Consider the following 26788-nt stretch of genomic DNA (forward strand, 5'->3'; position numbering starts at 1 on the left):
GTTTCTCTTTCGTACGCATTGTTTAATGTTTAATTAAAATGGATTAGCCCAAATATACCAAATTGAATTCGAAGAGAAATCTTATTTCCACAACTTTTCAATTTAATATTGAAGCAAATGCTGAAATTGAACCGCAAATCGATCACATGGCAACACTCACTACATTGAAATGCACCTTCCGATTGGTGGGAAAGAGAAAATGAAAACAGCCCTACTCGCAATACAAATGTTGAATACAAATTTTTGTATCGACATGATGTCTATTAATTATTCAAATGAAGGAGCACCGAATTCACGAATAATATACGTACATATAATATGAATACATTTATGCATAAACCATCAACAAAATTTATCACAAAATTGATCAAAATAATATTTTTGGATCACAATACATGTAATTAAGAAGAAATGTAGCAATCAATTGTTTCATTAATGAGTACTTGCCGCTATCCTGTGTTTAGGAAGTTTGCAAATTCAATGCTGAACCAAATGAACACTATATATGCATATGTACAATTTGAAGGCTTCCGCGGAGTGCCTTCTGATCCAAAGCCGCCACTGCAACGCCGAAACTATCGTCCTAGAAAATGGACCCACGAGGAAAAAATCCCGGAAGATTTCAATCTTCAAGACAATATGTAGTACGTTTTTCACTGGCTCTACGAGCCCCTGGATTAAAATGGTCCCATGAAAGAGACGTCGCAATGTTCTTCATTTAATGGATATTCACCGGTCTAAAAACAGAGAGATATGCGTTCAATGTTGGAATTAGAAAAAAATATTTTTTTGGTTAGAGTATAAAGAATTGGTATTGCATTTTTACGTTCCTAAATTTTTTCCTTGGAAATGTTTTTGACAATTTTGCATGTCTACTTATGCTGAATATCATTCCAATTGCCCACTGCTTTATCAAGCTGGGTTAAGCAACCGGAGCAAGTGAGATGGGCAGTTGAGTTGCATTAAGGATTAAGGTGAACAACACAGTTTCTGGCGTGACACATTGTAAATCCTTAATTATGAAAGAAAACACTTTGCTTAGTCACATAGAAGTTTTATTTATGACCTAGGTTTCGTTACGGCGTCACCTGAAGATTTTGCGTTGCAACGGAGTTCTAACCTAGGTCGTAAATAAAACTTTTGATGCAGAAAGCAATAAGTCTTCTGACATCAATTACGTAAACTATGTGCGCCACAATACACGACAAAGATTTTAATTGCAATAGATGAAGAAGATACAGGTGAAGGTATATGTGATACACAAATAAATACTTCATGGTAAGTAAACGTTCCATTCGCCTTCCGGTCTTAAAAGCACCCTGCAATCCTGAAACGAAAAACTCCATGGGTAAAATCCCCTCAGGAAATCTCTTATTTTCTATTCTTATCTCCTTTTAACACGCTTGCAATTATTATTGCCGCAAGTGCACCATTACTTACGTCTCATTGGAAGAGGATGTCATCCGTAGCTGAAAACAATCGACAGATATTGAAGAAAGAGGTAGCTTCTCTTGCTCAATCGAGAGCACTTGAGGAAATTCTACGAGTCCCTTCCGGAAATCAAAACACTTATGCGTGTCTGGCCCCCTTAAATGGTCGGAGAGGAAAGAGCGAGGTGGAGGCTGAAGGAAACCAACCACTCGATGAATTTCCGAAAGATGAAACCCTAACCGAAGTATTACTCCACGTGAGAGGGGCTCTTCCAAGAAGTTTGTGTTTATATATATATATATATATATATATATATATATATATATATATATATATATACATTCGGAAGCAGTGTCACAGATTTACGACGAAACGCTCCGTTTTTTTCCAGGCTCCCTTCTCTCCCCCGCGTCGACCCCCGAAACCCTTTTGGAAAGGGACGTTAATCGAGCGGAAGGTTAGAGATTCCTATTTCTTTCAAAGATAGAGGGCCAATGGCGAACCCTCTATCCCTCACTCTTTCCATTTCTCTCTCTACCTCTCCCGCTCTCGATGGGGGAAATGCCCACTCGATCGAATCACTAACCGTTTGCCTTGAAATACAGGGGACGTGAGGGGCAAAGGGAAAGACAAGTTTTTAATCAACGGCGTCCATCTCCATAAGAACTCAAAATGATATTGTATAAGGGCACTGATGGGCAATGCCGATTGCCCATATCAAATAATATCCCATATCCTTCCCTCTCATACGTCATTTATCTGAGATTTGATTCTAAGTCTTCTAAAATAGCCAATTTCTGACCAGAGAGGAACCCAGTTGCAAGATCGCGAGTTCAAATTTTACCAAATCCAATGGGATTTCAATGGTTCGTGACAGAAAGCACTGTAGGGTGACAGAACAAACAGTACGATTTCCATGACTTTTTAATAATTAGTTCTCCCACCTCTGAAACGAGAATAGTTCAAAGATGACAGAGGATTCCGTTATATGCGAGTATGTGCTAAAACATAAATTTCGGGAAAATAAAATACATGGTTAAATTAATATAGGGTATGGCAAAATGTAACTCATGACCGACTAAAAAGTACCCAAAAAACTGCGTTGGGTTCATTCATCAGTGCTACAGGGAATGAAGCATTCCAAAAACTGAAATATTACTCTAAACAGTAAAAAACTGTAAAATAGTGATTTATTTTTAACAGATTCGTTTCCATTTGAAGATTTAAAAATTTTGAAGGGTTTCCTTCAAATAAAAAAATACGTAGATTGCTTTGTTGTCGTCTGTTTGTCTGGACAAGGATAATACGTAATTTCCATGCACTTGGAGTTCACTTGTCACTCTGTGAACTATTTGGAATTGTGAATTCATCAGCATAAAGAATCCTAAAATTTCTGTAGAAATAATGAGATTTGTATTTGTTCATTCTATTTGAAACCAATATCATAATTTTTGAAATGCGAACTTTAATTCTTAAACGAAAAAGAATCGGTTCGTTTTCAAGAAATATTTTTAGAGAGTAAAAATCATTAACCTAGCTTTTTACACCCTGATATTGTTGCACTGTAATGTGCATTAGCGGCTGACTCCGTTAAAAGTCAACGTAGAGGCATCTCCTGCAGTTTTTTGGGATACGTACATTTTATGTGAGAATGTACAATATAATGTATAACATTCGATATCCGTTTCAACCTCCAAAGAGGTTTGAACCAACTTTCCGAAATTTTGGGTGACTTCAACTGCAATCAGAGGCTCCAATCGTGGACAATCAAAATTTTACTATAGCCGCAATTTATTTGCGCCTGTTTCATTTACTACGCATAAACTAAATCCATTCCTGGCTTCCAACCTTCCCGTCCGACCACTATCAACAGATAAAATCGTGCATTTTGGAAAAATGCGACTCTTTGAACCTCTTGCGCATATTTAATGCAAAATGTTAATGCATTATCTCCTAAATAAATGCGCGTTCTATGCCCGTTAAAATATAAAGGTAAATTGTATCAATACGAGTATATGACTCTTTTTGTGACCACCCTTACGTAGGTCTTGTCTTAAAGCATAAAGTTATTTGAGTCATGTAATAATCTCTAGGTAATGGGACAGGTTTTTATTTTGAAATATATTGAAAACTCATATTCAACCATACCCACTAATTATTATTAACAAAAGAATCCTACCAAATTAGATAGGTTTCTGATAGATCATGTTATATGTGTTGCTTAATTACTAAGCCTCAAATCAGCGCGAAAATAAATAAATACTCTAAAATATGCACAACAATAATCCATTCTCCAATTGTTCACATTTGCTGACTTTCTCCATTTAGACAAAAATGACTATTTCCTTTCAGCATCTCCCTCTTTTCTCAATGATCTCGCTTCTTTCAGTCTTCAACATGCCAATACGACCCAGCCGACGCTGCATCAACCTTTTCCGACAGCAATTAATTCCCCCTTACAACCTTCTCAACTCCCATACCATACCAAGATCTTCGTTTTTTTTCTTTATGAAACTGTTATTGATAATAACTATTATTCAATATGTTGAATGCTTATAATAAAGTTTGACGACCGCTGATAATTTTTCAGAAAAACTCTGTATTTTTAAAGGTCTTTGATATGTATTCGTTTGGCATACGCATGAAATTAATAATACTCGAATGATAATGCTTCTAAGCTTGCAGTCATACATTTACATGTACAAGAGCTTTTATACATGTAAATAGCTTCTTATATGCCTTTTTGGCTTTCCAGAATGCCCTTGCCAATGGACAACACCTGAATATCCATCTCTATCCTCAATCATGCCTGTCCTCCTTCTTCTTCTCTTCCCCCACGTATTAGAGACTCCTCCCCTGATCTCCCCCCCAAAAAAAGAAATGTCACCATACAAGAACTATAGCCCGTTTCTCGAGATCTCTATTCCTGTTTTACGATTCTCTTCCGAGAGGGAAGAAAAAGGGAGAGAGAAAGGAGAGAGGTATGCTCGAGACTACACACTCTAGACCCACATCTTTCACAATTCGGGACAAGTTAAGCATCCCCCCCGCCACACAGCAAGCCAGAGCAAACGTCGCCGCAGAGGACGTCGTGGGGGAGAGTTTGGTGGGGGTGGAAGGAAATGGCGGAGGGATAAGGTGATGGAAAGGAGGGACGGAGAGGAAGAAGTATGGACGGAGAAGATGAATAAAAGAAGTGGTAGGAGCCGGCAGGATTACCATCCTCGGGAGACTCGAAATGCAGTCAGGTTGCGCCTGATAACTGTTTCCAGGGTGTCTCTGCCGGAAACGCGGCCATTTGGGTAAAACTGAGACTCTGATGGATTATGGATATTATGGATTCTCATTACTCTATTATATATATATATATATATATAATAAATATTAACGACGAGGAAATTCAGGAAGCAGTATAGACCTACGTTTAATAGGCACAACAGAACATTTCAGAGCAAACACACTATAACTTCGACAATCTTTACATAGGTTCGCGGATCTCGTAAAGTTTTTTCGCGAAATGTGAAAGAATTTGCTCCCGCTTGAAGTTAAACCCCAAAACTTAGTACAAATTGACTGCGGAATTTATAAAATTTTGATCATATCAAGCGGCGAAGAAAAATAAGTGTTACCCCTAGCGTAAATAAACCAAACGTAAGTCCATATGATGCAATGCACTTGCAATGAGATCGATGGCAGTTATTATCAACACAGTTAAACATAGTCTTGAGAAGCAAATGTGATACAACCGGTAATAATTTTCTGCCATTTTCTGCCAATTACACTTTGAGTAGCAAACATTTACCAGCCATGTTTTGTTCCACTCATAAGTTAATTCAACAAAGTTTTACTATTCTAAAACCAACCTGCAGGTGCTTAAAACAGCTGCAGTTAAAGAATAAAGCTATTTTTTCCTTAAATGAGTTTTAATAACCGCATTGATATAATTAAAAAAATGAGACCTTAAAAACTAGAGAACTATACTGATTGCTAGGAGACCTTCAATATGTGGATGTGGTAGAGGGTGATAAAATAAGGTGGACAGAGGGGAAGAGAAACACTAAAATTTCAAAAGAATTTTCAAAAATTTCAATGGCCAAAGAGAGGAAGCTACAAGGGAAATCCGAAAACGGCAGAGAGCGTGGGTGGAGGAAAAATATTGAAAGATAGTTGAATGCTGATGACCGTGGTAGACGGAAGAAGGTTAGTTAAGCAAGAAATTGAAGAAAGGAAGAGAGTATGTTTTCTAGACAGCATGAAGGCAGGGAGAAGCTACGGATACATTAAGAGAGAAATCACAGCAGGCAACAAGAGGAAGCTCTCGTGATACGTAAAATAAATAGTCGTTAGGAGCAGTCCAAAACCCAACTTTAAATAGACGTAATACCTTGAATGAATGGAATCAAATTACCCAATCAACTTAAAATGCTCCTCGATGGCAAATGATGATATACTCTCATTTAAGGAGATATCATCAAAATAGGCATCAAACCTTGAAGTTGAGTAGTTTAGCGGTGACAAAGGTTTTCATGGAGCAAATTCCGCTGAATAGAGAAATAAGTCTAGAGTAGATGAGTATCGTCTCTACTAAAATGCCTGCCTCTTTCCCTCCACCAATCTTCCACTCACTCTAACGCCCACCTCAGCCCGAATTTCAAAAACATCTTCATTTCGCAAAACATTTCGGCAGTCGCACAACTCCTTAAACATGCCCTATTAGCGCAGATGAACAAAGAAAAGGGAGAAAGTAACATTATTATTGCTTTTAATAAAACTGAGGAAAGAGGAAACGCTAGAGAGAAAGAAAGAGATATTCCGGAGCGGAAAGGGGACGATGATGCGAGGGATGGAAGGAAGGGGTTGAGAGGAGAGAAATGTGAGAGGGGTGGAACGCCGGGGGGAAACACAAGAAACCTTCCTCGGGGATAAAAATCAGAAGGCAGCATTAGTTATTAAACTGTCGTCTTCCCCTCCCACCTCCCTTCCCAACCCCACGCTCCCACTCCCCGCCAACTTCTCTCCATTTCCGCCCTCCTTTTGTATTTTTCCTCTCACCGCTTTCCCTTGTGCATGGTCGGGGGAGGGGGGAGAGGGTGAGGGCGGGTTTTAAGTAGGGATGAGGACGAAGAGGTTCGGCGGTGGAAGATATTCCGAAGGGAAAAGACATTTTGAGCAAAGCCGGAGAAATATGAGACGGCACGGAATGGGGATGAAATGGAGGGGGAGACAAGGGAGGGTGGGAGTGAGTGTGTGTGTGTTGGAGGGAAGATTAAGGGCGGAGGGTGTATCGGATGGAGTGCATGAGGGAGGTTGCTGAGAGGGAATGAGCAGAGAAGGGGCTGGTGGGAAGGGAAATGGTCGGACGGGGAGAGGAACGGGAGAACGAAACGATGAGAGGGTGGGAGACGGGGGCGCATGTTTACTTTTTTGAATGACCATAAAACTAAAATAATAAACAAAGTGACGTCCCTAGAAGAAAAGAATGACGACGAAATTTTCATCGTCGCATATTCAACGGCGACGTTTATTCTCGATTTCTCGGGGGGTAATGCGTGTAGCCTTTACTGCCTCGACAAGCATTTCTATCGGAAGACCAGAATTAGTGAAGAAAGCAGGTGCATTAGCATTTTATCCGAAAATATCTTAATTTTAAGATAAAAAAATACCGCTCTGTAACTGCTAATGAGCAATTTTGTCAGCTTGGTCAAAGATCTACCACATTTTTTTATTACTTTCCTTGCAATTACATTAAGAAGAGGTCAGTTTCATTTAAATTTGTAAGTAGTGCTAAAGAATCATTTTGATATTTAATTATTCGAGCAGCGTACAAGACCTTTCAGGACAGACATTTAAGTGTCTTCCGAGGAGGAGTCGTAAGGAATATGAGTTGCAACGCTAGATAAACATTGAGCCACATCATGTTCCATACACACGTGAAGAACCAACATTTTTTTAAAGGGGTGATCTGCATATACGTTAAAACAAATGCGCTCGATAATATTGAAAAAAGACCTTATTTTCAAAAACAAACTTCAGTGATCAATGATGCATACCGTATAATATTCACCCAAAATAGACGGGCGATCGCTCTTCCCTGGATCCTCGTAAACAAACGTTACAGCCACATTAGCATTTACCTCCTTTGTCGACTGCTCGGTCTTCAGTCTTTAATCTAACGACTAAGCATACGTAATATACTGCAACTCTAATTATTTAAGTAAGGTATTAGGAATACGTTGAGTAATACTTTCTAGAAAAATTACTCCGGCAAATCCGCGATCTCATTTTAGGTCCAGCAACTGCGTGATCAAAAGTTATTATTTAATTGAGCTGGTGTATTTTCCAGGAAAGTAAAAGCTGCTATTACTGTTATATGTTGCAAAAGTTCAAAATATATAAGAGAATTAGAAGTGCTCTTTTTATAAAACATCAGGAATGGAATATGGAATCAAAATTGTCGATCCTCCTATAATCACCAAAGACATTTTTAGAAAAAATATCCGAGTAATGCAATTGTAAATTGATCGCAAGTTACCTTCATTATACAAGCATATTCAATTCATTTGTCTTAACACTAAGATTAATAGTTATATATTAGTTAAGATGTGCCTGAATTTCCATTGTACTTTGCTCTGCATCAAAGCTAGTAGTAATTATAGTAGTGGTCGTATACTTATGGTAGTAACATTCCTCACATTTCACAGCTTACATGTGCGATCTTCCTGTTTATAGGTACCATTAGGTGTATTAGCGTTTACAAATATCAACATATTTAAAGTTTATTTTTTTAAATAAGTCTTCCAACCTAGAAGAATAAGCAAACATGCCAATATTTTTTATCTCATCCTTAAACTTGACGTCGAGAAAAATATTCCATTTGATAGCGCTTAAATATGGAAAGTGAGCTTAAAGTCAGCGCCGTAAGACTGATGATAGTGAAGAGAAGACTAGAGTCAACATCAGTCAATTTCAGGCGGTTATCAACTATTTAGTACTAATAAATGTAGTATTCGTTAAAAACATCAAATAACAGTGATTTTGTCCTGAATATATAAGAACGTCAGCAGGATTTGTAGCCATTGGCGGGAAGAGAGGTGAGGTGAGGTGGCGAATGAATGTAGTAGTAGTAGTTTTGAGGGGAGGCGACCGACAGCTAAGGTCATTTGCGCCATAGGGGAAGGACAGGAAAGGATGAAGGGTGGAGAGAAACCCGGCGTCGGCATTAGCCTACTCTTTACGAAAGGCGCCAAGGGGTCCGCGGCTTAACGTCCCATCCGACGGACGGCGTACTCACCCAAAGTGCCCTCCACAAAGCACCTCAAGTAGGGATCGAGATACCTCTGAAAAATATTCAACACCGCCGGGATATGAACGCGAATGAATGTTACCAGTTAATTGTTCAAACAATCGTTGCATATTTACTTCTTCAGAAGGGATTTCGCAAATTGCCAATATTTCGCATGCTTACGACTCGTTAACTCACACTTACGCTTTCCAATTTCACGCGGAACTAAATTTAGTGTCTCTTGCGTGCAATTCCTGACCTTCCTGCAATTAAGTGCTGTTAAACATTTCCTTCCCAACTTTCCCTTCCACTATTTCTTTGGATGAGGCAAACTATATCTTCCATCCTCCATGGCAACAAGGCCATTGCTTGGGAAGTGCTCTAATGAGACATATTTCATCAAACTAATATCTTTACGCCACTAAATAGTGTGCCAGCATATTGAAGGTGGAGAGGAAGGTATGCCTAAATTTTGCTCTTTAGGACATGCTTAAATGGAGAGAAAAGGTGGGATGGCTTCGTGGTCAATAATTTGGTCGCAATTCAATTAATCGTCATTATTTAATCCAAAAAACGGTGAAAAAATTAAATATAATGCCGTCCCATATTGATGATACAAATTTGCACAATTTATTGCCGAAAAGTCAGTGCGCGGAGATGAGGAAGCAAAGAGTCGTATGTAAATTCGCACCTCAGCGAACGCATTGTGAACCTGCTGTATTAAAAAGGACTTTCATTAACTTATCTAGTCTAATCACATCTACCTTATTTCATTAGTCATCCTACGAAAGGCACTAGGCATGGTCACGGATGTGCTACCTTACATCAAATCTCCCATTTTGCATTTTCCGTGGGACGAGCATTTAACTAATTTGTGCCTTAACACACCTCAGCGTTAGTCGTGTTATGGTTAATCGTATTGCAAGAACACATCATGTTAACAAGTATCTCCTTCCTCACTCTCATTTTAAAATTAACGGAATAAAAAAAGGTACCATGGCACTCCTTCCGGTTTCTCTTCAGCTACAGAGAGGACTAACTAATCCCGAGTAAATTCCCGTCGGATCTCTCGCCATTCCTCCTCCTATCCTAGGCGTTCTACACCAATTGATATTTAAGTGTCACGGGATGCATATGTGCCAGGATATAACCGGAGAGACGACAAAGAGCGCAAAAGAGATTATCGAGGCTAATACGAGGGTAGTTTGAAAGGTTCTCGGAATCACCGCCAGATGTCGGTACTGGCGCAACGAATTTCCCGCGTAGTAATGGGTAGTATTTTATGAGTAAACACGCAACGCGTCAGTGCTCTGGGAATAAGTATGTGGTACGGACACCTCACTTCTATTGCTCCCATATTTTGTTAAGATGGAAAAAACTGAGATTCGAGCAGTGATTAAATACCTCGTAAAGAAAGGTATGAAAGCAATTGAAATTCATGCCAACTACCAGAATACTCTCGAGGACTTTATATTCAACTGCTGCCAAGTTGACAAACGAATTTAAGTTGGTTTGGGACAGCTTAGTGATTATCCGCGAAGTGGTCGGCCAAAATGTGCCAGTACCCCAGAAATTACGGCAGAAGTGCATAAAATGATCATGGAGGATCACCGACTGAAAGTGCGAGAAATTGCTGAAACTGTAAGGATATTTTCTGAACAGGCATATCACATTTTAACAGTGGAATTCAAATTCATAAATTCAAGTGATCAAAATTTTCCTCGGTGGACGAAGATTCCCTTCAAACAAAGAACTAACAGCCAAAGCAGGCCGGTATTTTGCAGGCCTGAAAAAAACTAATTTCCGAGATGGGATCAAGACATTAGAACATCGTAGGACCAAGTGTATTAGTGCACAGGGAGGCTATATTGAAAAATAAAATATCTTACTTAGTAAGTCGTTTATTTCTATTCGTGGAGTGTTTTACATTGATAAAAAATTCAAGCTAAAAGATAGTGACCAAAACGACCAGAATTGTTTGAACGGAATATTTCTTCATGTCCATTTGGCAGCACTGAGACGCTTTGTTTTAATAATTATGTTCATATTTTAAATATTTTATCTATGATATAATTAAAATAAACACTTAAGATAAGGCCTGAGGATGTGAGGCAACCCAGCTATCAATCGCTTTGTTTCGATAGTTATAATTGTAGCGTTCAGCGTTTAACAATAGGTGTGACATAAAAATCCTCTCCTCTTTACGCTAAATATACATTACTGAAAGAAACATTTTACCTTTATGCAAACGGCGGTGAGTCGCTTTGAGAGGGATATTAAATTGAAGCACTGAAATGCCGTATTAAAATCACGAAAAGAATTTATGAAATCACAATGAGTATCTCCTAACTAATATCGCGTGAATTGAGTAATAATTATCATACTGCTTCCACTACATCACATGTTTGAGCTGAATCACTGACCAAATTACTCCAACTGCATTAAATTTGAGTTCCTGGAAATTACTCTTTTAAAGATGAGCCGCCAAGTGATATTTCTTTAATTGAAAAAGCCTGAAGCCAAACTAACCACCTTATGTCGTTATGCCCTAATTCCGAGAAAAATTATCTTTACGAAGCGGAAGGAATGTCGCTATTACTGCACATCTTGAAGTAAAACCTGACAATATTATTAGCCTAGCTTACGTTACTAAAAAATTGACTTTAATTTAAACTGATATTTTAATAGTAGACTTTGTGGGCTCATAATGTTAACAAGTGAAATGATCAAAGCATAAAATTTTCCTCTCTCATTATTCACCGTCACACCAAAATTAAAAAAAAAATTATAAAGAAACACTTCATATCACGCTGCATACGACTTAAAGCTAACATAACCGAACTTCAAAAACAAGAATTTATTTTGAATGCAAATGGGTCTCAACTTTTTTGCGATAAAACTTGGTAGCTTTTTTTCAACTAATTACCACTTAACTCATAAACTAAAAGGTATACTGAGGCTTTACTAATATATCTTTTAGTTTATATCTAGCTTAGATTTCCACTTGCCCAGTGACCCCTTGCGAGGTATGAACACGTAGCAAGTACAGTTCATTTACAATAGGTGGTTGATTCAGTGCGACATCTGGAAAAATTAGGCACATCGAAGTTTTTCTGATGGTGCTGGTATTACGTACCCAGAGTTAGTACTCTTCGCGCATTCAGAGCAAATTATTACTGACGCTAACTTTTCACAGGTATTGAAACTGTTGATGCAGTCAAGCCGTCTCCCGCCAGTCGAAACCGGAATTGATTCGGACGGTTTTCCTGTCAGTTTCTCCTAAACTGTACGGCGACTTATCAAGCTACAAGGGTTACTCTGCGAAATTATTTAGCACGCAGTGAACTCTACCCGCTGCCACAGCCACGGCTCACACGACTAGAATGACCGCGACAATATGTTCTTTCCCATATCTCAGACACCAAAATAGCACTGCTGTTTTGATAATAAGCACAAAACTTCAAGCGAAAAAACGGAAACAGTAAAGAATTACACACAGGACTTGGCCTCCCACAATTTTCTCCATTCATTCATTCTTACAGTCTTGTGCGCAGACCCTGTGTGAGTTTTTGTGCGCGGGAGGGCGTAAAGTTACTTAAAATAATTAAATGCTTCTTTACTCGGAGTCGAGAGGGCCACTGTTTCAGACCATCGGTCGTGCTTGCCATTGGCGCACAACGTGTTGCAGGTATACGAAAAAGGAAGGAGGATGTAAGGAAGAGCAGCGGAAGAGTGGACGACGAATGAGGGGAAGGGAGTCCGGGGGTGGTTCTTGGCGGTAGGAGGATGAAACGATGGGAGGGAACGGGGAGGACTTAGAAGCGAGGAGGGGGAGAAGCGAAGGGCTGGTCGAGAGCGCGTGTGTGTGTGTATGAGGGGGTGGAAGAGGTGGCTTGCGGAGGGGGTGGGAAAGGGGTGTGGTCGGGTTTCGGGAGTATCACCGGTGTTGGCGGCGAAAGGGGTAGGCGAGTGTGGGTGTGCGCATTTGGAAAATAAGTTACGGTGGCAATAACGGGGAAGAGAGGGAGGAGTGGTGGGGGGGAAGGCGAGCGGGAGATAAGACGAGGGCGATGAGGATGGAGAGGGAGGCGTTATGGGAGGAGTGGGAGGGTCGCGGGGCGTCGTCTGAGGGAAGGGCGGGAAGGGTAAACTGAAAAGACAACGTGATAAGTCTTTGAGGAGGGGAGGATGGGTGCGGTTTATATTATGGTTCCAAACGCTGGTAAAATTGCGGGGAAGATGGAGAGAGAGCGCGCCGGGTATAACTACTGACGCAGCAGTGCATGCAAAGTAGGAAGTAGTTACCTCTCGACATGCTTTTTTTTTATTCCTCAGTGGTCCCAGAAGTCCTTCCTCGGAGCAAGTTTACTCAATTATACTGTCTAGCACATTTGCTGTGACTCCGTGACCTCATTAAACCAATCGAATCGTGCATTGAAAAATCGTACGGAAATCATTGATTGAAGAAGAGGATAAATATACGCATTTTACGACTTTCTTAATCCAAGATCATCTTGCATTACGTATGATAAATTTTAAATTTGTTACTATTAACCACGTGAACTACTTGATTATAATGTCTATTGGTAACACAGGAAACAAATCTTTATTTCTGGGGGGACATTTGATTATGTCGACGTCCTATACAAATAAAAGTAATGGAGCAACGTCGGATGGTTTTCAAAAATACAGAAGGAATGAAAGGTTTATTCGATAATTACCCAGAAATCGACATATCGGGACGGATTTTATTGTAAGGCAATCGCCTCAAAGCCGTATTGGAAGTAGGACTGAGACGCATTAGAGAAACACCGAGGGAAATAAAAAATATCAAAACAAGCTGAAGTGAAAAATATTTTGAATTTATATTACTGTTACAGTTCTGAATTCTATATGATTGTTATCATATTGAAAGTTTGTGTTTAAGAAATTACAATGGAGCCATTTTTATTTCTGTTAGTACCCTGCAAGCTACCGCTAGGGTGTGTGGCTGGGGGTGAATACGCACCAGACTAATTTTGACCCAAATATGACCTTACCGCGGTAGGACAATGTTATTCTGATCCCTTATCGTTCGTTTAAAAAATAACATCTTAAATCTATCTGTTCTACACTTAATCTCTTTAATTTAATTGACACGATCTCTCCTACCATTGCACGATGGGGGTAATAATACATTTTCAACATTACTGCTTCAGTGACGACCTCCAAATTTATGCAAGAGATTCAATCTCTTTGATGCAAAACATTATCAGAGCAAATTTCCAAAGAAACTGCGGAAGATACCGCAACAATAACTTTTAAAGGAGTTATCCGCTAATGTGCATTTCAAGGCGAATAATTTTTACACTCTGAAATTGTTGCATTGATCATCAGAGCAGTTTTGACAAAATCAAAAAGAAAATAGCTGACGTAAAATCCAGGTAGATTCCAGTATTTCTGACAGATTTTTCAGTGAAAAAAATTAATATTGTACATCAAAATGTGGTAGCCAAGTTTTTCGCCAATTTATAAGTTTTTTTTAATAAAGGTTAATAAGGCTGCTTAATTTTTATCTATGAAACACCAAACAAATCATTTAGGGCGTGCGACCGTCACTTGGCCTCACTCCTAAGCGTTGGCCTCCTATCTTGAATCTTCCGGGTTCAAAATTCACCCAGAGCCATTCTTCGTTTCATAAAGCTAGTAGATAGAAAAAAATGGGTCTTTATTAAAAACTCATAGCCGCAATTATCGCTCCCAATTACATTAAATTACCTACGATAGTGATGTTTAGAGCCGACTTTTCCTGGCAAAGAGCCTCTTCAGTCCCTGATTTTAACCTTTACGTGCATACAATTCCCTCGACTATTTACTTTCTCTAACCTTTCAATGCTCAATTCAAGCATAACAACGCTCCATCTTCCTCTCCAGAGAATTCTCTTTCTGCAAATATTTCCTATGACTTCAATTGTGTAATGTTGATTTATAGGAATATCTCTGGTTTTTAGCAAATCAACTGGAGTTTTAAATCGAGAAAATCACTTTGATGATGGTATAGGAAAGGTGATTTGGATTGCGACAGGCATTCACTTTCCCCTGCCTCTTTCCTCTCTTTAAAAGTTGAGTGCTTTGGAAAACAGTCGTCAAATATTATTTGTCCACACTCTCCATTCTCTTTGCGTTTTGCAATGAGAAATTATTAGCACTTTCAAAAAACAACGTACTCCGGACTTTAAATGTTACCTCCCTACTAAGGGGTAGACCTTCGACTCTTTCTGTTAATGACAATAATAATAAAGTATTATTTTATATCCTTTGATATTCATGCAATGCGATGGCGTTTACAATTACTTATATCCTTTACTCTTCAGCAACAAGTCTTGTAAACTTCAGACTGAAGGTGGGACATGGAATTTTGTTTATTTGGTATTAATTTACCATTTAGGGTTTGAATAGGTGAGTTGTGGAAAACCATTAGTACTCAGCAACTAAAGGAAAACTCATTGAAGGGGCGTGCTTTAATTAACGAAAGAGACATTTTATTTTAGGCACCAAAATATTCAATGGCATACTAACGATGCGGAACTGGTTAATGCGTGTGCATACTATATTTGGTTTTTATACACAGGGAAAAATAAAAGCTGACCTCCAAGGCAATTGTACCATTGCAAACAAAAGAAATCATCAATCAATTTTTTCGATGCTGATTCTTAATTATAATTTTAATCTGATGTCATGTTAGCTCTGGAGAAAATTTGATTGATATTTACCCTGTTTGAAAATAATCAGTTGAACTATTAACATTTATTGACAATTGGTTTAATACTCAGTCACTATTCATCGAGTATAACTAGACATTCCAAGCCCTCTAGCAACAAAAATCATTTTGCTATCTAGAAGGGAAACGTTCGTCGCAATCAAACATTTGAAACGGGAAAGAAATTCTAGAGCCAGACCTAATAACTCCAATTTAGTACCGTCAGTTTACGTATGAGCACAATAAATACATCTCTAAAAATGACTAGAATGTTTTTCCTAATGAAGTAGAAAAACGCGATGATGACTTCGTGTGTAATTCATAACGAAGAGGGTCTCAAAAAATAATATTTACAGCACAAAACAGCAAAATTTGGGCGGGCATGCGAAAGATGGCTCGAGAACCGCGACCGCTTCCTTCCCCACCCACAAAAAATATCTCTTGTAAACGAGATCACGTGAAGGATTTATAATGCGCTATCCCGTCATTGCTCCTCAGAGCCCGGCCTCACCCTCGACTCTCCCTCCGCCTTCATGTCCTCTCCCGCCCCCATTACGTGGAGATGCAGGGGATGAGTGCGGGGACACGCCCGCTCACCACCTCCTCTCCACCCCCGGTGGCATACGCGCACCTCCTCCCCCCGCCCCCTCGCCAAACCGCCCACTGTTGTTATTGCAGTTGTGGTGACGCCGACACGACCGCCGCCGCGCGGGAAAGGGAGCCGGCACCCCCACACGCTCCCGCCCGGCAGACTGCGTCTCGCCTCCCCCGCCTCCAAAAACCAGTCCGACCAGCCAACCAGCGGCGTGTTTAATTATTCCCCTCCAAGAGCCACCTTAATGAAGTTAATTGCTAAGAGTTTTTGGGCAGAAAAATATAAAAGGTGAAAGGACGACTCCCATGATTCTCCTTGCTGGGTTAGGTTGACTTTATTAGACGTATCTCGGGACATTTCCTTGCGGATGTATGTTAACATAGACCCACAAAGCACACGATTTAAACCTCTTCTCTGCAAATAAATAACCCCGCTCCCTCTCAGAAAGGGGCATAACACGCCACCATCGAGGAGGCCGAAAATTTCCAGGCCCTCTTTCTTTATTTCCTGGTGCAACGTTTAAAGAGTCAGGATGCTGAGCTACAAACACTTCGAGAGAGAGAGCTAGTAAATTTTATTTATATACAGGGAAAAGCGTGACCCCATTTGTGTGATTTCCGGTATTCGAGGAAAATTAAGGTTAAAAGTTGTAAGAAGGATGGCGACGAGAAAAAAACCCGGCGCCGGCCATAACTGTACGTACCTAACGAGCAAAGAAAAATCACGCTTCCACCGCAGAGCTCCTTAATTTTAAGCACGCTCCACGCGATATCCGGGTAAACAATGAATATTTAGTCTCAAAAATTATTATCACCAAAAATTATATGGGCAAGTTAGACCACTGGGATAAGGTAAGGGATATGTGCACAATCACCGGCAGATGCAAATACTCGTTCTTCCTTATCAAAACGAAATTAAACCCTTAACACTCGAATATTTTTATTCGATTAGTGAAATTTAATTATTAATCAAGTATACTAACTAATGCATGACGCATTCGACATCTGTTCGACTGTTTGTGTGAATGTACGCATATTCATTTTAGCCATGCATGCATACATATTCAAACTCAAAAATCTGCCAAATGGCGAACACACATTCATTCACATGAATCTATATCGGCCTGGCGAGTCGTAAGAATCATGGTTCAAGTCCCGGTCAAAGAAACATTTTTTCACTCGTGACCTGCTCGAATCCGCCTTCCCCAGCTGTGTTGGTCTTTTGTATGTGTCCCTATCCCTTTGAATTATATATATATATATATATATATATATATATATATATATATATATATATATATAATATATATATATATATTTTATATATATATATATCCCACGCAGCTAAAGTTGTTCTCAGGATCATAAACAAAAGGATAGAGAGTAGGGCAAATGATTACTTAGGGGATGATCAGTTTGGGTTTAGGAAGGGGAGAGGTACGCGTGATGCCATTGCAGTAATGAGATTATTAATCGAGAGGAATATAGAACACAACCAGGAGGTATTTGCCTGTTTCGTAGAATTCGAAAAAGCGTTTGATAGGGTGAATTAGGAAAACTAATGAGTATTCTGCAGAAAATAGGAATAGATTGGAGGGAAAGGAGGCTAATCCGCAACCTGTACATGTCTCAGACTGCTCAGGTGCGGGTGAGAAACGGGGAGTCAGGATGGGCAGTGTTAGGAAGGGCAGTGAGGCAGGGTTGCCCATTATCACCGTTGCTGTTCAACCTGTATGCAGAGGAAATGATTAAAGAGGCATGGGAAGAACTCGAGGTAGGAATGAAAGTGGGCGGGGGATTCGTAAAATCAGTTAGGTTTGCTGATGACCAAGCTTTAGTTTGTCAGTCAGCCAAGGGGCTGCAAGCATTGCTGAGTGAATTGGAAATTCAGTGCGACAGGTATGGGATGAGAATCAATATTAATAAAACAAAGGTTATGCGATTTTCTAGAAAGAAAAAGGCCAAGCTTAACATTAAAATAGGAGGGCAAAAACTAGAGCAGGTAGAGCAGTTTACGTATCTCGGTAGTGTTTTGGACCAACACGGTCAAAGTAGTAGGGACGTAAGGAGAAGAATTACGCTAGGCAAAGAGGCTTTCACAAGGAGGAGGGAGTTGATGACGGGGACTTTGAGTAAGGATGTTAAGAAAAGACTCGTAAAAACTTTGATATGGAGCGTAGCTATGTACGGTGCGGAAACGTGGTCATTGAAGCAGGAGGATAGACGTAGACTGGAGGCTTTTGAAATGTGGGTGTGGAGAAGAATGGAGAAGGTGAAATGGACAGAGAAGAAAACAAATGAGGAAGTACTTGGTATGGTGGGAGAAGAGAGGGGTTTGTTGGGAGAAATCCTGTGGAGGCAGGAAAAGTGGATGAAGGGGGTATTGACCGGCAGTGGGATGTTGAAGACTGTGATAGAGGGTAGAATGTTGGGCAAAAGAGGAAAGGGAAGGAACAGGATAGGGATGTTGGACGGGATGAAGGGAGGAAGAAAGTACTCAGAGATGAAGAGGGACCTGATATAGAGTAGGATGATGGATTTTGTGTTTTGTTAGGAGCAATAAAATATTTGTTTGGTAGTTGTTTCCATCCAAAAACCTACCTTAATCGGTAGACTACCTTAAAAAAAAAAAAAATATATATATATATATATATATATATATATATATATATATATATATATATATATATATATATATAGTTTCTTAATCTACCGGTTAAGGTAGGTTTTTGGATGGACAGGATCCTAAGACTCTTTAAAACTTTAGCTACGTGGGATATCAAACTAATTGTCCTATAGTCCTCACATGACGTGGCCTTTACCTTTTTCGGAATAGGAACTAAAACTGATCTAACAAAGTCTTCCGGCCAGATTCCCTCCTCATAAATACTACGGATCAGCTCATATAGCCTCTTCCTCCCACATTTTCCTAAGCATTTTAAAAGTTCCACGGGAATGTTATCTATCCCCACGGCCTTATTTAGTTTCATCTCCCTTAATGCCCTTTCTATCTCACTGTCTAGTATGCCTGGACCTAAGCTGTCTTCCTCTACGTCATTTTCTTTTTCAATGTCTAACTTTGTTGGTCTGAGTTCTTTACTATACAGTTCTTCTATATACTCCTTCCATCTCTCTTGGATCTTTCCTGCGTCAACTATTACCTTACCCGCCTTATCTCTAACTGTTAGCATAGCTCTTCCTTTCTTACTTCCCGATAACGATTTAACTTTGCTGTACAGCGCACCGATTTCACCCTTCCTCTGCAGACCTTCCATATCCTCGCACTGCGTCTTCCACCAGGCTTCTTTTGCTTTATTTGTTGCCCGCCTCAATTTATTGTTCAATTCTTTGTACTTCATTTTGCCTAATTCTGTATTTATATTCTTCCATTTTTGCCGCTCATCCATCTTTGTAATCATCTCATCCGTGATCCATGGTTTCCTAGTCATTTTATCGTTAACGGTTCCAATAGTGTCTTTTGCGGCTTTAGACAACCCTTTCTTGATCATTTCCCATTTTTCTTCGATAGTACTAAGCCCTTTACCATCCTCCATGATTTTCTCTTCCGCCTGTTTGTATTCCTTCCTTTTCAACCCATTTAACGCTTCTACATTCCATTTTCTAACTCGCCGCCCCTGCCTTATCTTTTTGAAACGTACGCTACATTTCATAACAACTAAATTGTGGTCTGAGTCCGCATCCGCTCCCGGGAAGCTGTGGGAATTTATCACACTGTTCCTAAACCTGTGTCTTACCAGGATATAATCTAGCTGATATCTTCCTGAGTCACCTGGCATTTTCCATGTGTACCTGCGTCTTTTGTGGTGTCTAAACCAAGTGTTGGTGATGACTAACCCCTGTCTCCTGCAGAACTCAACTGCTTTCTCCCCGCGGTCATTCCTCGTGCCTAAGCCGTAGTCCCCCACCTCATCACCATCTCTTCCTTCGCCTACCGTCGCATTCCAATCCCCCATCACTATCAAATGTTTCCCTGCAGGAACACACGCGATTATGTCCTCTAACTGATCGTATATCCTGTCGACCTCTTCTTCCTTATGGTTGCTCGGTGGCATGTATACCTGAATAATAACTAAGTTCGTCGGTTCTGCTTTTATCTCCACTAGTAGTATTCTATCCGTTACCTGCTCTATGTTGACTATGCTTCTTCCTACCTCTTCATTTAATACTATGGCAACCCCTCGTTGGCTCTCGTCCCCACCGCTGTATATTATTCTATACTTATCACTCCAGTAATCCCCGCTATCTTTCCATCTCACCTCGCATAGACCTAAAATATCTATATTTCCCCTTTCCATCTCTCGCTTAACATTCTCCAATTTCCCTGTCCTCATCATTGTCCTAACATTCCACGTTCCTATTCTAACTAATTTGGTCTTCTTCTCCTGCAGGGCCATGAAAGGATGACGCTACTCTACGATTAACGAGATATACTGCATCGAAGGAGGAGCTGAACAAGATCACATAAAATGATTTTCTGAAGTGCTTCGAGGATTGGAAAAAACGTTGGCACAAGTGATTAATATCTAATGGGGATTAGTTTGAAGGGGACAAAATAGATATTCATGAATAAATAAATAATTTTTGAAAAAAACACAAAAGTCATGATAGTTTTTGGACAAACCTCGTTTGTGTGTCTGTTTGTGTGTGTGTGTGTATGTATGTGTGTGTGTATATATATATATATATATATATATATATATATATATATATACATATATATATATATATGTATATATATGTATGTATATATGTATATATATATGTATGTATGTATATATATATATATGTATATATAATATATATATATATATATATATATATATATATATGTGTGTGTGTGTGTGTGCGTCTGCCTGTGCGTCTGTCTATGCCCGTGTGCGCGCGTGCGTGCTTGCGTGTGTGTGCGTTCGTAAGCGAGCGTGCGTGTGTGCGTGTGCGTGTGTGTTTGTGTGTGTGTTTAACTCCTATTCGTACTTGAATGGCTGATTCCCTAAAAAACCCCCACACACACCTGACTCGGATTGCTGGGTATTCCTTAGCTGTAGGTATTAGATTTTCTATAGTGAATATGCTTGAAAGCTGGCGGAAAAATTCTTTAGTCTACGGGGAAATTTGAATGCATGAGAAGAATAAATATTCTCACAAAAGAATTCACATCCGAGGGAGATTGAAGCTGTTTCGCCTCTCAAAACTTCTTAAGATTGAGGGAGCACTCCAGATGGAAAAAAGTCCTAAACCTAAGATTATGCTAAAACAAACATCTTTTTATGCCAATTTCTCGGGAGGTGGAGTTAAAATCAAAACCTCCTTTATTCAAATAATGCGCTGCAAAGGGGACTTCGTAAATGTATGAATACACGATAAGGTGAAGAGATGAAGTGAATAACGAAGGACAAGAAATACCATGGTTTTGCGGGAAGGGTATACGGGGAAGATGAGTGTATGGGTAAGAAATAGAAGGAACGGGTGGTAGGCGATGGAGGTGCTGAGAAGGATCGCTAAAGTATAAAAAGAGATGCATTTTTCTCCAGCCTACTCGTACACTACTGCGGAACGAATTAGCGAGGTATCGCCAGCTGAGAAACGATGGAGGAACGCATTACTGCTGCTTTTTACGTCATAACAATGTCTGAGTCGTGGATTTAAAATTGCGTCGAGGGCATATTTGCACGAACGTGGAATACGAGTAGCATCGGAAATCAGGAGATTGAACGCGACGGGTACACAGCGATGTTTAAAAATAAATGAAGATATTGACTTGCTGATGAAGACGTTCCTCATTGCTGATTGGTGTGCTCAAATTCCTATTTGTATCATTATTTATTTCTGTGGATGACCAATGCCATTTGAACTAAAAGAAAACATCGAAGCTCTAGGAGATAAATGAGCCAGGAATTTAAATAATTGCTACTTTGAAGTGTTTAGGATATCGGAATACTAAACCAGGTCAATTTCTAATGCATTGAAGTCTCGGTAAAAACAGTGAATTTCCGGGAACATGTGTTACAAAAAGGTCATTAAGGCTATATTTTTATAAGTATCACTGTACCATCGGCAAATTAACAATAACAAATAAAATCTAAAAATGACGCTGACGAGATAGTTATAAATTTACAATTATGAAGAAATATAGATATATTCAGATAACTGAATTCGCTAGGGAAATGATGAAAACAAAGGGTACAATGAATGACGATTGATTGTGGTCACCGATGATTTATTAATATAAAGGTTATCTAGAAATAGATTTTCGAAGTTAATCACGAGTTAAAAGTAACTGATTCAAGGTGGTCTGCGATAAATCAACACAAGAGGTGGGGGAAGGAGAGGTAAGGGACCAATAGGAAATGAACAAGGGGGTGGGAGGGGATATGTAGGCAGCCATATGATGCATTCAGTGGGCTTGGTTCAGCCCGGGCGGTTTAAATGACTGGGCCACCCAAATATGCGCCATCTCGCGGGTTCTCACCTCTATTATTCTAGCAGATTTGGGAAGGATTTCAATCACCGAAACGGGGAAGCAGTCATCAAAAGATTGATTGTGGGAAGTGCGGTCGTCCATTCGGCCACGTAGAAGGCAGGGCAGAAGTTGCAGGAGAGGCGATATGCGATTTTTTGAGGTACAGGTGGCGACCGGTTGGGAGTTGGTACTGAGTGAGGGGGAGGGTCTTAGAAGATGACAACATTTGCAGCGTGGGCGGTTGCATGGTGCGGATAGGGGCGGGGGAGAGACGGGGGTGCTCGCAGTTGGTTTTGTTGACTTGAAGATGTCACAAAAGTTCTACGGGCGTTAAAACGAAACAGAGGGACAATGTGAGAATAAAAGTGATGTCATTGTGGAAATAGATATGAGGAAAAGGGAAAAGAACACATATGAAGAACAAACACGGGAGAGGTGGGGAGGCCAGAATACAGCAAATCACAAGTGTAAAAATATTTCCTTGACCGAACTGGGACTTGTTCCTACCCTTTCTTCGTTTGTCTAACATTCTCCCTTCTATTAGTTTTCAACATCCCACTGCTAACCAAAATGCCCTTCATTTTTACTGCTTCCTTAAGATTTCTCACGAAAAACACTTCTCCTCTCTCTCTCTTTATATATATAAAACACAGTAATCAACCCGAAGGTCGGTCGGTAGAGATCACCCAGTACTAAGCCCGACGGCGTGTGAAATTCACACATCAGGGTAGGGGGGCCATATCCTTTCCCTGTACCGCTTATGGTTTCCCAAGAAGACCTGGTACCCGAAAAATCACATTGCTTGGGTGGAGCTGCAGGTGCCCAGAGTGCCTTTCCCGGGAATCGAACCCGGGACCCTGCGGTCAGTAGTCCAACGCTCTACCCCCTGGACTACCGCGACCCACCATATATGTATATATATATATATATATCAAAACCTACCCTAACCGGTAGATTACCTAAAAATTATCAATATCCACCCCTATACACATATGTATTGAATATTGATGATATTGAATGCTGTAGCAAATGGGGGATTGCTAAACAGTCGGAAAGAATAAAGGAGAACATTTTGGTAGGATTTAGAGGAGAGGCAGGGAAGAAGTACACTAAAGAAGGAATTAAAGTGAGGTAAAAGCCGTTCATGAGTTTGGAAGAGCTTTAGGACAGCGTCTTTGCAGACGCTCTCCAATTCTGAATCTAATGTCTGTCATAATTAAAATGCCAGACATTATCCTTTGAGAACGACTTCTCTATCCGGAAATTGTATGCATAAATCCTAGTTTCGAGCTTCTAAAATTGGATATGGTAAGGGTGAAGCCAGAGAGCCAAAACCATACAATATCTACAACCGAAAGTAAAATTAAAGGGGGGAAAGGTCCAATTAAGAGATAAACTATAAGATAAGCATGAAACTTGCGGGAAACGTCGCAGGAAAAATTAGACAAAAGCATAACGGAGGCCAAGGGCATTGAGGAAGGAGAAATGAAGAGCAAGGGAATTGAATCGCCGGGAGTAAAGAGTATTCGGAAATTAAAGAAGCCATGAGTGGTACAGTGGAAACCGTTCGTGTGAACTTAAAGATTTAAATCTAAATGTGACGGAGATAAGATCGCATGCAAGGAAAGCCACTTAATGATCGACAAAGATCCATGAATATAGGCAAATAGGTGAAGAGAAAAGCATGTCCAGATAAAGGGATATTCCGAATTGAATTGGTTCTTGAAGAAGGGAAAGGCGTCAGGAATTTTCTGATCACTAGCTGTTATTTCCTTAATTTTTGAACTCTTTAGTCGTAATAGAATTGGTAACTCCTCCAAATTAAAGATACATTTATGATGAAATATCATTTCTTATATACAAGCAGAAACAAATGTTCTCATCAAAATTTTTATTGATTATTTTCAACCCAAATAAATCGAAATTATCGAAATATTCGCAAAATTAACCATTTGAAAACCATCATAGAAGAGAGATATTTCATTAATATATGGTAAAGTTATTATTTCATGAAATGTATAAACAAGGAAAGAGTCTTCAATAGTTTTTACAGGTCTTTTCGTTATGCCAACGCACTTGGGCCTTCAGAGTCACTAGGAAAAATAAAGTTAACATTCGGCTCCATTCATGTCCATTCAAAATAAACTATCGTAGATACTATAATTGCATACTTCAGGGTTTTTTGTACTGCTTAAGTGATTTTTTACGACTCTTTGCGGGGCTTTATGCTCTTCCTACACGATTGATGAACAGCAGGATACGGAATAAGTCCGAGGACTAAAGGTATACTGCGGAATTTCACCAGGAGAGAGGTGGGGTTACAGGGTTCGCCACATGCAAAAAATTTCAAGTCAGCAAGATAAAATGTTCTGATACGAGTAGGTGATTTTCCCACCTCACGACAATCATATGGATCAAGGGAAGGCCGTTGGTCATTTGTATAGCCGACAATTTTGATTCTATGCCCGTAACGAATTAAGGTCATGGGTTCAAATAAGGCAAGCAAAATGTTGTAATATTTGAGATATGCATAAACGGTTTACGGAGGGAGAAGAACCAGAAAAGAAAATAAGTGACAATACACTTGTGTGTTCCCCTATTACTTCCGTAGCCACTGCCTTGTATGGAACTTTCCTCGGAAATAACCTAATAACAAGACTAATAGACTTCTTTTTCGGAAAACTAGGGTTCATTATCGATTTTAGGTTTCTAAGGAGTCTCTTCTACCACCTAACCCCTCGTCATATAATCAAAATATTAAACTAACAGATAAATTTCACAAATTATGCATAAAAAGCAATAACATTAATACATAATATATCCTAGGACCAACATACAGCATCATAAAATTATTTTCCTAGCTATTTAATAACTATAACACAATATAGACAACATACAGGGTTCGTCCGGAAAATAAGTGTACTGATTTTTTCACGACATCACGACAATGCGCCGTCTCACACCGCGCTTGTCGTGTCGGACTTCTTGGCCAAGCACGGCGTGGCAACGCTGCCGCACCCGCCCTACAGCCCGGACTTGGCACTACCGGACTTCTTTCTGTTCCCGAAGATAAAGAGGAGTTTGAAAGGAACGCGATACGGGACTTTGGACGCCGTCAAAGAGGCCGTGACGACGTGTCTTCGAGAGGTTCCCGATGATGCCTTCGCGGGAGCATTCCAGGAATGGGAACGCCGCTGGAACAAGTCTATCGACTCACAAGGGTCCTATTTTGAGGAATATTAGCTTAAGATATGTAAAAGTGTAATAATTTTTTTTTCCTGAGCTCAGTACACTTATTTTCCGGACGAACCCTGTACACACATACAATAAACACAGAATGAAGAGGTTTAAGTCATTCCGAAACCAGAGGAACATATTGATTAAATGTGCGTGGGGATAGAGAAAATGACTCATCAAAATTTAAGGCCCAGACTATCATGAGGAAGAACACTCATTAGAATTTAAAACTGCATTGATAAGTAATGTACACTGCATATGGAACAATGCGGCTGAAACTATTCTAGCTAGAATTAATTTTACCTTGCGATGGTTGTTGGACCTGATGAAAGGAAATGGAAACAGCAATTCTCACATGAATACTTGAATCAAAACCTGAATCACAACCATGGTTTCACCGCGGCTCAGCATCATCAGGTGTGCCACGGTGAAACCATGGGAGTGGTCCAATAAATATTCATGCGGAATTGCCGTGTTTCCTTTCATCGTGAATGGATTTCACAAACTGAATCCCGAGTCCATTGAACCCATTTTTTCCCCGCGCTCATCATTGATTCTCGTGAAAAAACCTCAGCCAGAAATATCTGAATAATTTTCACAAATTTATGTAACTAAGCGGATCCATAAAAAAATAGACGAATAAAGATTTAATTTACACATACAGAGGAGCAGGAGTGAAGGTTAATTCTCCACCTCAGTTTGCGTTAGTGGGGCATGGTTTTACACAGTAACAGAATAATTTTCTCTCCAGCGGTAAGAATGAAAATGCAAAAGTAGGGGAGCAACTTTTATTATTCATGGATCACTACGTAGCACTTAATGTGCCAATAGATGTCATGGTGGGAATATATGAATTGGAATAAAGGGGGGGGGGTGAAAAAGCGAGTTGAACGTAGAGAGAGAGGAAGAAAAGGAGAGGAGTGGAACACATCTTTCAAAAGAAATGATAAGGAAATTAAGGGTGAGGGGGAGTTTGCGGAGAGAGGGTATCGCGAGCAGGAAGAGTGATGGAATATCTCCGACC

The sequence above is a fragment of the Hetaerina americana genome, unplaced genomic scaffold (assembly GCF_022747635.1).
Source record: "Hetaerina americana unplaced genomic scaffold, ioHetAmer1.1.p SCAF_3, whole genome shotgun sequence".
NCBI lineage: Eukaryota > Metazoa > Arthropoda > Insecta > Odonata > Calopterygidae > Hetaerina > Hetaerina americana.